The sequence below is a fragment of the Pararge aegeria genome, chromosome 11, assembly GCF_905163445.1.
Source record: "Pararge aegeria chromosome 11, ilParAegt1.1, whole genome shotgun sequence".
NCBI classification, from domain to species: domain Eukaryota; kingdom Metazoa; phylum Arthropoda; class Insecta; order Lepidoptera; family Nymphalidae; genus Pararge; species Pararge aegeria.
Window position 1 is genome coordinate 6,867,011 of NC_053190.1, and position 9,747 is coordinate 6,876,757.

Genomic DNA, 9,747 nt, shown 5'->3' on the forward strand with positions numbered 1-9,747 from the left:
CTACCAATAGAATTTATAAAATAAGGTAGGTACACCGATAGTTTTGGATTTCGGTCTTACTTTGAGGATCGATTACGATATCAGGAATGCAACTAAAATTTTTTGGAGTTGAAATTGATATAAAGGGCAAAACTAGGAGAATTGTTTTTACTTATTTCGGAAATTGAACATAATAGTAATCAATCCGATATAACATTAAATATTACTCTATTTAAATATTATGACATCCTATCCCATCCTTAAAATCAGTGTCATTGAGATATGCTGTCGAATTGAACTAGTGCGGCATCTGGAGTAAATCCCCTCCTGTGAGCGTTTTGAGCAATTATGTATTAACACTTGCTTAAATATTAAAGGCAAACATCGTGCGTTGACCAGTGTGGTGGACTATGACAAAGACTTCTGAAGAGAGACCCGAGCCCTATAGTGGACCAATAATGGGGTGATTATGAGAATGATGAGTGGAGTCCCTGTTTAACTACGATAGCTTGGTAGTGGAAAATAAAACTATTTCAAATGTCCGTAATTATGATTTTTATTTTCTTAAACGGAATTTGTCAGGCACAACCTGTAAACTTTTTTTCTAACTTATCTTTGTTCTTGACAAGACAAGTGACATTTTGATAGATACATTTTCCCGCCATTTACATTTTCAAGCGCAGATTTTAATTTACAATTGAACATTATTAAATACCTACCTCAGAATGCTAGCATAAGGGGTTACTTAACCACGCATCGATTGCATTCATACATTCTTATGAAAAATTGTAATAAATAAAATGCCTTAATTATTGATAAAATTGCTTCAAGGTAAAAATGAATATTTTAATGAGGTGTGGCCAATTGGTGCAGTCCGGAAGTCGAAATACCTACCTGAAAATATATTTTTCAATCCCGGCGAAACTCGGTCGATCAGATAATGTCCTGGCATATTTCATTATTTGCAGTGTCGCCTATGAAATGAAGAGCGAAATAAATAATTTTGTTTCGAGTTTATAATCTATATTTAATATACATAACCTACATACCAATTTGTAGTGTTCCCTTTTTAGGCTTTTCTTAGTCAGTAAAAAACTGAGTAAATATACTTAATTACTAGCGGACCCCAGCGCCATCTGTCGAGCTGATTTGTGAATCTAAGCCATCCAGGGTGCCATCCAAACGCATACCAAAGAATTCATTAAAATCGGTCCAGCCGTTTAGGAGGAGTGCAGTGACATACACACGTACACAAGAAATATATACATAAGATATAACGACGCTACCTACACACATCGTCATCTAGCGTCATTCCTTGTTTTATGGGTACTAAATAATACTTATAATATACAGATAAACAAACACCCATACACTGGAAAACATTCATGTTCATCACACAAACATTTTTAATTTGTGGATAGTGACCACTTTCAGGTTTAATTTTCGGTAGTGGGAGTTTATTATTTTTGAATTTGCTAGTCTAAGGCTTCGACCGTGGCTAGTTTATAACTTTCTACCCAAAGAATTAAAAATAAATAGATTTAGCCATTATTGCATGCAGTGCATTGTGTCCAAAAACAGTGAAAACGCCCCGATTTTTGAACAACGCCGTATTGTTGCTAAATCACAAACTTTTCCCTTTTTCTCTATTTTATGGCAAACGTAGATGCCAAACGTAGTGGATTAAGTATAACTGCCATGCCCCTAACAGGTAAGCGCGCTGACCGCTACCCGCTACCCGCTATCTACGACTGAATCATCAATTTCTGCATCAAAACTGTTGAAATATAATATGTGGCATGAAAAAAAACATAACAATACATAACGTTTGTACTCGCTTCCAATATTGTTGAAGTTTTTGAAATATTAAAAGGTAATAATTATTTATTAATAATAATTAACTGCATATAAAAGACATTAACGCGAGTGGTTGTATAAACATCAATAAATAATTAAAGTTATCAACTCGCCCGCGTTTGTTCGGGTTTTCTCTAAAGCCTGCAGGAACCGTTTGTTTCCCGGGATGAAAAGTATTCTGCTATGTCCATCTCCAGGTTCTGCTGTGAAGCCATAAATACACAAAGGCACGTGTTTTAATCTCGTGGGAATGGTTACCGGACGTTTTTCCGGGTTAAAAAATATATGAAATGATAAAAATATTCTCTTTTATGCAATCCATCTTTATGCCAAAGTGGGTGGTTGAACTGAACATAGGTATTAAAAAAACAAACCAGCAGACACACTTTCGCATTAATAATATTAGTCTATTTTTGTTTGCTTGCATTTTGTCTAATAAATAGCACCTAAGTTGATTAGACAAAATGCAAGCAAACAAAAAAACTGAAACGTAGTTACCAATGCTTGTAAAAATTTTGTTTCTTCTTTAGGTTCATCGCATACTGTTGCAAGAGGCACAATTGCCGCGGGAGTCACTAGAGACGTAACAGTAATTTTCGCTATCATTATAAATATTAATGTTTGGCTGTTTTTCCTTCCTGTACGCCCTAATTAAGCATCCAACCAACTGGATTTTTTAGTTGAAAGGACGGAGTTACTTTTTATCCCAGGAAAACAAAAGGGATTTGCAAAAAACCGTAATAAACGCCGGACAAATATCGCGGGCCAAGCTGATAAGTCACACATTGCTTAGCGTTCGTTACATTTAGCTATTAAGTATAATCTGTTTTTGTTGAAACTTATTACTGAAAAGTTGTCGTTATTTGTTTGCAATAAGAACGTCTTAAGCGTTACGAAAGAGCACGTAGTATCATCATTACAAGTCATGAATGACCACCGTGACAATATAGATCTTTTATCCGGTTTGGCAGTTTTATGCCACTTTTGACCAATGTATCCTGTGATCCTTTTTATAATGTCCGTCTACCTAGCGGAGTGTCTACTGACGATGCACTTAAGCCGGTGCGGGATTGCCACCCCATCACCTTGGAATTGCAATGCCATCTTCGGAGTTTACCTAGATTTCGTTGCAAAGCAAAACCTGCGACCTGTCAACCTTTTTCATCCAACTTACGAAAAGTAAACTAAACTAGATAAACAGAGTCTTGCGCGGTTTGCAACTGTCTGAGATTAACTTTATTGGAAAACTTCATGCAACTCGCTTTTAGTTTTATTTTGCATACGCTCATCAATCCAAATTAGTTTTAATAGAATATATTACTAAGTTTAATAAAGTGTTGTAAAAGCAACTGTGAATTTTAGTTTTTGCATATATTAAGAGTTCGATCAACTGAGTAAATGTTTTTATTGTTAAGAGCATATAAAAACAACACGCGTTGCCGGTTTTTAGGGTTCCGCCTAACTGCCTGCAGGCATGTTACATTTCATTCGAAAACTAAAAATAATAGTGAAATTTAGCACAGTCATAGTAACTTATTATCACTAGATGTATAGTCGAGAACTGCTTTGGTATAGTAAGCAGCATCAAGCATGTTAAAACTACGAATCAGGAATTCCTGATACGACAAAAATTGTTAGGTAAGGGATTTTAAGTAAACATTTTTTAGTATAGTTAAAGAACCCTTACATATCTTTATTCTGTTACGCACTTGCCCATCATTTCATTTTATGATTATTTTTGAATTTACCTACAAAGTATTATTTATGAAATTATAATAAATTAAATAGTAATGACTATTTGTTAATATTTAAATATTAGTATAGGTTCTAAATACTAGAACTTAATTTATCCATTAAGTTTAAATTAAGCTAACTATGCATGTGATCTAACTCTGCAACTAGATGTGAAAAAATCCACCTGATCCTTTCGTCTGTGACTCAAAGAGTATGTCAAAACGTCAGGATATCAATGGAGTGGATAAGACAAACAACAGTGCAATTCTACAGCAGTATCTTGACCATCTAGATGCGTCGTATTATTTTTATGACTAAGCCAAAATTTTAAAAGTTTGGCTTAGTCATAAAAATAATAGTCTTAGTAATAATAGCTCAGTCATAATTCTGCAACACAGATTGAGTACCTATCTGCGTTTTAGAAACGCTTATGCTACGCTTAAGCAACTTGTTAAAGGTTTATCTGCAAGTAATAACGACACACGCGTTGCAGAAGTGTCATCTTTTCGTATTATACTTTCGTTACTTGGGTAATATAATACGAAAGGTTCAACGAATCGATTAAACAACAAAATAGCCTCACGTACCTATCGCAAAAGCTGCTGCTACTTTCGGCAGGTTAAAAGGGAGGGTTTGGACATCACATGATGTGCAGTTGAAAACTAAAATAGCGATTTATTAAGTCATCATACTGCCAATACTTCTATATGCTTCTGAAGTGTGGTGTCTGTACAAAGCAGCTATTGGACACTTTCCATGTAACTGTTCAAGATCAATACTGTGAGTTAAGTGGCAGGACAAAATCACAAACTCTGAATTCTGCGGAGATCGAGCATGGCAGGCATTGAAGCTTTGATATCGAAAGGTCAACTCAGATGGTGTGGATATTTGGCGCGTAAGGATGACATAAGGCTACCAAAAGCAGTTTTTACTCTGAGCTCAGTACTGGTAAACGAAAATCTGGTGGTCAGTACTTGGGATGCTTTAAGGATGTTCTTAAACGCAATCTAACATTACGTAATATACCTTGGAACAATTGGGAGGAAATTGCCGCGCAGAGGTCTACATGGCGCAAAATTGTAAGTGACCAATGGACTTTGAAAAGAAAAGTCTAGAACATTGGTCCAGTTTGGCGACAATATCAAATATTTTTATATGATTAACACCATACGTATGACAGACAGAACATCATCATCATCATCATCATCATCATCATCATCATCATCAATTCAACCGATTGACGTCTACTGCTGGACATAGGTCTTTTGTAAGGAGTTCCACAATCCATGGTCCCGACCCGCTTGCTCCCAGCGACCCGCTTGATGTCGTCTGTCCATCTCGTTGGGGGCCGACCTTCGCTGTGTTTACCGATGCGGGTTCGCCATTACAGCTGTTTAAGACACCAATGTCCATCGGTTCATCGAGATACGTGCTTTGCCCCACATCGGCTTCTTAGCCGAGCTATAGTATTATTGGTAACCTCAGTTCTTCTACGGATTTCCTCATTTGATCACGTAGAGACACTCCTAGCGTAGCTCTCTCCATCGTCCGTTAAGTTTCAGATCCGTAAGTCATGACTGGCTACACGTACTGTTCGAAGTCTTTAATCTTGAGGCACTTAGGGATTTTGGACTAACTTTAATATTATCACAACAAAGTATAATCTCTATTTTAGTTACCGGCAAGTTATATTTTTATTAATATTGTTTTTTTTTTTAAACCGATTCTTATTTGGATTATCAACTTATACATATAAACATGACAGTAAGTACTTAAATTATTAAAAAAATTAAGGCACAGATTTAAAATTAAGGTTCCGTTAACAACGAATTAACTTTCTGGGGCAGAGGTCATGAGTTTAATTCCTACTTGTTCCAAATACCTACTTGTGCGTATTAATATTTCAAATATTTACTACCTATGATCAAAGGAACTCAATTATTTTCATGTTATTATTTTTCTCGTCAGTGTTTTTAGACCATATTTAGAAATAAAACTAAACTAGCCAACTAGAGAGTCAAAGATATAAAGAGGGGTATTATGACCATTACCTACACTCCTTTGCGTCACGCAGACAGATAAAAGTTAATTAAGGCTTTATTTTTAAATTCATAATTATTTAGTGTTGAATAAGTAAGTACTTTTAATTATATTAATATTCAAATTTACCACAAACTGCCTCAAAAAATCCTCTTTTCGCTGTTATTTCAGTTTTTGGAAAATCCTACGGGATTTAGCCTCACTTCGAGGTAGCAAGTTATCTTTTTGAAAATTTTCGTTTCAAAACTTACTTATCCTTTCCTGCATACTATGCAGGAAAAAAACACCCGAAATATTCAATAGCTGAGCCTTATAATGCAATACTTCATAAAGATTAGTGCAGTGTTTAAGCCTAACATAAGTAAAAATAAATAAACAAACACACAATTTCGCATTTACTACCTAGGTTTTTTACCAAGCCTCATCGGAGCAGCGTTGTGGTCCTTTGCTTTAAAACGGTCTCTCCTACGAGGGAGCACAACTGTGTCCAGCAGTGGGACGCTATTATTTTGTCGATAATGAAAGGATAGGCTGAATACCCCGCATGAACACCGTCACATTGCAATTCATAAAAAATGTATGCTTTGGTTTTTCTTGAAATACCTATATATATATAAACTACGGTATGATCTATCTCGATGTATTAAATTAGTTACAATAATTTAAAAAACCGATAACAGTTTATAGGTATCCACCTATAAGGGGGCTCACAGGCGTGGATAGCTTAGACCACCAAGTAGTCTTAATCCGGTACTGATCGTATATAGCTTTATCATCGACTACTAAGTCGGTTTTATTCCGCTTTATAAAATAGATCTACGTTATTAGGTCCCACCAAAACTTTACATTACAAAAATATATCCAACGTTTAATAATACCCGCATTCGTGGAAGTATATTCAAAGAGGGGTGAGTAACGTGTCGGAAGTGCTGTAGTTGGATGGACGTCACGCTTTTAGGGTGGAAAGGTGCCACTCCCAGACTCGCTCAAATATTTGTGTGGATCCAAGTAGGTCAAACCTGTAGCTGTACTTATAGAATACGTACTAGGTATACCAACTTGCATGTATTCACACGATATTAGCACACTGTTTAGTCTGATAATATCGATTGAAGCTATAATTAGTAACATATAACGCATTGGTCCCCTTTTATACCTACATGCGAGCGGTAGATAACACCTAGGCTGCGTTATACAATTCAAAAAGAAGTAAATAATTCGTTGTGTATTTAAGTTGGGGCGTTCAGTTTTAACTGTAATGCCTACATGCAAAGTATTTGCATTCATTAAAGTTTTAGGAGCTTGTTACATGGTGAATTCATATCGAGTGTATGTGTAAATGAGACTGTAGATCGGTTTTTCCGAGTGGTGCTGGTATGGTAGCGAGAGATCGCGCTTGCGCGGGCGTTCGCGGGAGGGCGCTAGCGTCGCGTCAGTTCGGTGCGCGTCGTCGTGCTCGACTTACCTGTCTCTCGTTACTGACTACTTGATGCAGTGAATCGAACGATCTGAATTAAATACACCGCGCAGCGATGATGTTGATATCATCGTCTTAAACACAGTGTTTCAATGGTTGTTTAAGTGATGACTTCGCGGTAAACGTGGATGAACTGCGCGCGGTGGTAAACAACCGGTTGCGATAGGGAGGCTGCGTCTGCCCGCCTGTAGTGGAATGCGGCAATTTTAACTACTGCGGACCTCGGGACCCATAAACGAATTGGGATTGATCGACTACGTTCTACAAAATAAGGTAAGTTTACAGTTTCGGTGCATTGAGGATTCAAATATAGCTGCATCTTCCATTTTTAGCAGTACATACAATTCCAATAAGGGTACGTTTCGGCACATTATGCACCATTCAGCGTTGATTGTTTCGAATGTTGTTTCGTGATTTTTATTCGAAATACTTCGATTGAAAAAATAGGAAGATCTATTTTAGTTTTTTTAATTATTTAAGCTCTATTCATATACCTATATAGATTTACATTTTTGCATACTTACTTAACTCTACCTAGTAATCTACGAGATTCGTAAAGTTAACCGTTTTTTCTGCTTTTAATTATTATCTTCCTGGTTTACAGAATAAAAACGTACAGCCAAATTAACGCAAGGTCAGTTTTTTTAATATACTTAACTAAGTTCTAATTAAGAAAAATCGCGTATTTGACCAATTAGCCGATAACCTACCTAGCTATATTTTATATTTCCTTCCTAAGTTAAATTTAGGTAAGTGTGATAAATATTAGTAGATAAATATACAGTAATAACCAAACAACGATAACCAAATCTACGCTTATGAATGCATATCTTTAAAAATTTCACTCAACATAGTACCTAAGTACCCACTGCAGTAACGGATGGTTTTTCACAGACACCATGATTTTCCCACGGTCGTTGTATTCACAGCCGCTTCATTATGTCACACTTGGTAGGGCACAGTACAGTGAAATCGATCTCAATGTTCGTATCTAATTTAATAAAACGCTAATAATTTAAATTCCAAGAATATGACTCTTGCTTCACAATTCGACTATTTCGCTTTGCTTAGGCCAAAGAGTTAGCGTCACTTGACGAAATAAGGCCATGTTACTTCACAAGAATCTCGTGTCAATCATTCTCAAGCAGGTAGGCCGTACGAGCCAACTACAATTATGTCTATTATTAACGGTTGATTAAAAATAGTGTAGTTACACAGTAACAGATTACACAGCCAAAAACAATATGTGGGTATTTATACCTATAAGAGTATTGTAGATATCAAAAAAGAAGACATAGATACCCTATTTATTATCACTATGAAACCCGTTACAAGCCCTTAGGGCACAACTTAAATCCAATGACATTTTTTCATTTTTTTATTTCGTTATGTTATACAAGGAAAAAAATCCTTTTTTTTTATCTAAAACATTTACACATGAATCAACACAATTCAGTGTACATCACTATCTCTCCGTTTCCTACTGCAAATATTGATTACTGCTCTACAAATAGAAATAAGCATATTGATTTGAAAATTGTATACATTTGTACTAATTATTATAATGGCATATTACAATACCCAGTCATTTTATTGTAGGTTATTTCATTGAAGATAACATAAATATACAGGTACGGTACAATATATTAACTTAATCGTATTTAAGGCTTCATATACTTATCTACGATCAAGATTTTATAATATTTAATAACCCTCTTATTATTAACCTGCAAATATAAAAAAGGTGAATTATAACTTCTATGTTAAAATATTGTTTCGATTATTCAAAACTTAAGTAAAGCGATTTGTCTGTCTCCATTTTCTGTAGAATCCAGTAAAGTATGATAATGAATGAAAGTTCCATCTCATCCTCAGCGCCACACCGTTTTTAAGAAACAGATAGGTACCTACGTAGCCAGGTATACTGTCGAAAATGTAAGAGCAAAACTGATTAAGTAAGATAAATCACTTTCTTTTCGAGCACTGCCTTTGCAGAGTTCTATTCACAGCTCTCAATTTCTCACGGCGACATCCCTTGCGAGCAAAAATACAGAATATGCATTGTTATTTTGTTGTTTCGCTCATTCCCTTCATCCGAGTTTTTGCTACCCGGTATGCTGAGTGATCAATACCTTTCCGTTGCTTTGATTTATTGCATTTATACAACTTAGGGTTGACCGTTCTTAAAAAAGGTATATTTTGGAGCTTTTGTATTTTTGGGTGGATAACCAGTAGGTACTCACATTGTATAATTTTAAAAAAGATTGCGTTAAGACATTCAATGTACATATTTTACCTTGGATCAAGTTTTACTTATTAAATAGAATACGAGATAATTTTTCTCACAATTACACGCACTGCATGCAGTGTATAGGATTACAATGAGTTCAATTGTGCACATGACACCTATAATCTGATCTCTAAACTTGACTTGTAGATGCGAATACTTCTGTGTCAGTCGTTATCTATGTTATTAATTATTATAACACAGGTACACAATTACCTAGTAACTTAAATACATAGTGTAGCGAATATATTTTTTCTTCACTTCACTTCCTATTTATATAAGAGGTACTACCTACTCTATCATCGATGATCTTCATCAACTCCAAATGAGTTAAATCATTTTAATATGTTCAGCTTTAGTAGACACACGGCCC